General features: G+C 38.3%; 2 non-coding genes across 2 annotated transcripts; both read left to right on the forward strand.

The window, feature by feature from the left end:
• Nucleotides 1-501: 501 nt before the first annotated feature.
• Nucleotides 502-565, forward strand: LOC116904664. The gene has a single exon (XR_004388364.1). It is a non-coding gene; the product is annotated as a U7 small nuclear RNA (small nuclear RNA).
• A 2,233-nt stretch (nt 566-2,798) lies between these two features.
• LOC116904665 lies at nt 2,799-2,863 on the forward strand. The gene has a single exon (XR_004388365.1). It is a non-coding gene; the product is annotated as a U7 small nuclear RNA (small nuclear RNA).
• The last annotated feature ends 1,840 nt before the right edge of the window (nt 2,864-4,703 follow it).

Consider the following 4,703-nt stretch of genomic DNA (forward strand, 5'->3'; position numbering starts at 1 on the left):
GCCCTTCAAGCCAGCTTAACAGAAAGATATTAAAGAAAGAGTTAAAAAGATTAATGGTTAAGGTTAATGGTGATTGTAGGGCAATATCCTTCCAGCTAAATATATTGTTTTAGTTTACAAAGGCAAGCAGAATCCTGAGTTCAAATTCAGTCTGGAACAGAGCAAATTTAGGTACAGGCATGGTGGGCATAGCAATCTGAAAATGAAATCTCACCTAGCTAGTTTATTTATTTATTTATTTATTTATTTATTTATTTATTTATTTATTTATTTTGTGGTTTCAAAGCCAAGCAGAACGCTGAAATATATATATATATATATATATATATATATATATATATATATATATATATATATATATTCTTCTAAAAATCAAGCAGTTAAGGTCATAAAATGCTGATTTGTGTGATAATCAAAAGATAGCCTGGAGTGAATTGATATGTAAATTAAAAACAATCTTTGGTCTTTAAGAGAAAGCTTGGCAGGGAGAACTGATTAGAGAGGAAACACAGCTCTTTTAGAATTTTTTTCTAGTAGCTTTTCTGACTTTGGTAAGAAAACCCATGAGCTATCCAAAGAGCTTTTTAAATTTCTTCTAGTATGACAGAGCTATCCCAAGCAGATAGCTGTCTTGAACAGTGAGTTGTCTCAAGCAGACTACAGAGCCAAGAGCTATCTACAGCAAACTGTCTAGAAAGCCATCTTAGGTAGACTATAAGGTTATTGCCTTATATCCCGTAATTAACTTTAAATCATTCTTTTGCCACATGAAACACCCCTTTCTCAGTACCCCCTAACCAAGTCACGGCTGGTCCTTGGCAGCCAGCTAAGCTTAGACAGTGAAGGAGTTGGAAAACAGAAAGCCTGTGATAATGTAATAGAACAAGGGGGTCTTGTTCCAGGTCCTGCAAGCAGTAAAACTCAGCAGCTTTGACCATGTGACTCTGCTTTTAGAATGAAGAATAGAAGTGACTAATGGAACAATTGATGCTGGTTAGCTGGAACTAAAATATTAGCTGTGGTTAAGAAGAGACCACCATCAATGAGGTGAAATCTTCTGAGAAATGTTTTCTGAGAGCACAAAGAAGCTGTGTTCTAGAAATTGCCCAGGTTTTAACTCATGCTATGGCTGGACTTGGTAATGTGTAAGAATTACCAAGTGGTTCTGGATTTGAAAGTATGAAGGAGGCGTGGATTTCAGCTGAGGATTGATACTGTGAAAGGCCAGGGAAGGCTATTGGTGAAGGTGCTGACTCAGTTGGAGTTGACAGCCTAGGACTGAAGGAATCATGCAAGGAAGCAAGACTTGGCACCTTAAACAGAGTCTGAAGGTGAAGCCTAGTTGAGGTAGAAGACTCCAATGAGTTGAACATGCCAGTAGTAGGGAATGATCACCAAGAGTGGTAACACCATTGGAGAGGAGTCAACCAGAGTCTAGAGTGTCATGAGGGATTCCAAGTCCAGCTTGGACAGAATGACATGGTTCCCACCCCCGGAACAGAGCAAGGAAGACATGGGACTCCAGGAATGTTGTTGGTTACTGTTGGTGGAAGGCATGTTTGTAAAATAATGTACATATTTTCATGTTCCTCCTTCAAGGAATATGCTCTCTGCCAAGGTTAATGACTCCCTGATAATCAAAGAGAGCATGAGCTGAGGAGGTCAGGGTAAGTCTAACATCTCAGCAAAATGGTAGAATGCTGTGACCTTCAGGACAGCACTTAAGGCTGCATGTCGGAACTCTGAAAATTTAAGTTCGAAAGTATATAATTTCTCAGCTATACAAAATATAAAGATGGAATATAAATTATATGAGTGGCAACTTGGACCTGGAAAGAACAGAGACAACTGCATTATGACCCATCTTGTCAGAAAGATATTAAGAAATGAGATAAAGAGATATAGGGAATGGTGAATGAAGGACAAGTTTCCAATCATCTAGGGTGACAAAGCCAAGCAGATCTTTGAATCCTTTTGCAGTGTTAAAAAAATAAATGTACTTACTGTCTTTTTCCTCAGAGACAAGGGGCTAAGGCCATGGAATTCTGATTCATTGTATGGTCAAGAGGGAAACTAGAATAAATGATTGAATTTGTTGGGGTTCAAGAATCATCACACTAAACATACAAACAGCAATCTCAGCAATAATATTTTATTTAATGCACCTTCTGATATACAACGTTTAGGACCTTTAAAAGAACTTGGCAGCCTAACTGTGGTACTAGTCTGCTGTCATGGTAGGCTTTTTATAGGAGAACCAGGTTCAAAAGTTTAAAAGCAAGCAATGAAGGGATACAACAATTTGGGTAACTATAAAAATTATTATCAGCTAACCTTTAAGCTAATTGGCCCTGAGTGAGATAAGAGGGGTAGTGGGCCAGTGGTAAACAGGGTAATTTCAGAGCATTGATATAACAGAATATAAATAATTCATCTGTAACTTTTTGGCCTATTAGTAGTATTCTTCATTGTTAGCTAGGAATAATTACTTATGGGAAGTAGAGTCTGAAAACCTGAACTAAATTTCACCTTATGGACAAATTGGAGACTGAATACAAAATATCTACAATTAAAAGGAGCAGGCCTGAAAGAATTCAAATGTAAATAAAAGACTGGACTTTTGGTATATATGAGATGAGCTAGCAGAGTGCAAAAGCAGCTATTTTTCAGAAATTTTCAGACAATTCCTCAGATATCTAGAGATCTCTGGAGAGTGAACACAGTTCTTCAAGATTTTTTCCTAACAGGCTTTCTAGTTTGGTCAGAAAATCCATGAAGAGTGAACACAGTTCTTTTAGAATTTTTTATATCTCTTTTAGAAATTTTTTCTAACAGGATCTCTGGCCTTGGTCAGAAATCCCAAGAATTACTTAGAGAGCTAAGATAGCTCTTTTAGAATGTTTTCAAGCAGCTATCCAGAGCTGACTGCCTGAAGAGTGAACACAGCTCTTTTACAATGTTTTCTGGCTTGCTGATTTTGACCAGAAAACCCAAGTATTACTTTTAGAATTTTTCTACCAGGAAGAATTTTTTTAAAGCAGCTTTTCTGACTTTGGTTAGAAAACCTTTAAGCTTTCCAGAGAGCATTTAGAAATGTTTTTAGCAAGAGATATCTGTCTCAAGCAGATAGAGCTGTCTTACAAGAGAGCTGTTTCAAGCAGAAAGCAGTCTTACACAGAGTACAGAGCCAAGAACTATCTCCAGAGTACTGTCAATGGACCTATCTTGAGCAGAACATAGGCCTTCAGCTGAGACCCTCTATTTGACTTCAAATCATTTGTTTCACTCTCAAACACCTGTTCTCTCACATACCCCTGCAAGGTGGGTGTGGTCCTGGGCAGAGGGAAGAGCTAGTGCCGTGACCTGAGTTCTTTGGAAGAGTCCAGGATATTATGTGTGGACTCTTGACCTTGAAGAAAGAAGCTATGAAGTTGAAGTAGCTTTGGATACCCCAAGATATTAGAAATGCCAGAGCTGTGAGATCTGTAGAGGAAAGCTGCAATGGAATCAGCTAAGAAAAAGGATTGTGTTACAGCCATCAAAGATAAAGGGACTTAGAGATCTGAAGACAGCTTTGACACCAGACATGGTGATGCTAAGTTTATAGATTGCCCAGCCGGTTTTTGGTCTTGCTTTAGTCCAGTAGTTCCTCACTATGGCATTTTAGAATTTTAATGTATATCTTGTGATATTGAAGGTATGTGATCTGGTTTTTGATTTGATTTTGATTTTATAGGGAATTATAATTAAAAGACTGTATGGACTTTGAAAGTTGAATATTTAACATTGTTGAGAATATGACAGACTATGGGGTCATGGAGTAGAATGTCGTGGTTTGAGTGTGCTTGGCACATGGAGTGGCACTATTATGATGTGTGGCCAGTTTTAGAGTAAATGTGGCCATACTGAACTGTATCACTATAGAGTTAAGCTTTGAGACCTTCCTCATAGTCTCATGAAAGACACTCTGCTCTTGGCTCCCTTTGGTTTAAGATGTAGATCTCAGCTCCTCCAGCTTGTCCAAGTAGCCTCCTCTATTCTTGAATGTAAAGCCAGAGCCATGTGGTTGAAGCTGCCAAGTTCTGTTACTTTCTGGGGGTTGGACCATGCCCCTTTGTTCTATTACATCATCATCAGGTTTCTGTTTCCTAAGTCTTTCATTGCTTTAGCTTGGCTGTCATGTATCTTGCTCTGTAGACTGATTTAAACCCAGAGATCTTCATGGCTCTGTCTTCTGAATGCTGGGATTAAAGTCATGTACCACCATGCCTGGGTCTAAGTTTTTCACGGTCGCTATGCCTCAAGGTCCAGACCAAATCATGTGTCATCCCATGTCAAAATCCAGATCAAAAGCCTGTGTCTTCCATTTCTGGATTATAGTTCATTCCAGATTAAAAGTTCAAGTGAGAATAATAACCAAGTAATTATAATGCCTAATATAATATAACTATTCCTATTTCAGTGGCAAATATATAAACAATTAGCTTCCCTGGGATAGTTCCCCAATGTCACCACTCCCTTAATAATTTTATTTACTTGAACACAGCATTCAGCTCCATTTCACTTCCTAGGATCCCTTTATTTCTTGAATCAATGTGGTGTTTTGAATGTGTGTGGCACTATTAGGGAGTGGCACTACTAGGAGGTATGGCCTTGTTAAAGTAGGTGTGGTTATGTTAGAAGAAGTGTGTTTCTATGGGGGT

The sequence above is a fragment of the Rattus rattus genome, chromosome 6 (genome assembly GCF_011064425.1).
Source record: "Rattus rattus isolate New Zealand chromosome 6, Rrattus_CSIRO_v1, whole genome shotgun sequence".
NCBI lineage: Eukaryota > Metazoa > Chordata > Mammalia > Rodentia > Muridae > Rattus > Rattus rattus.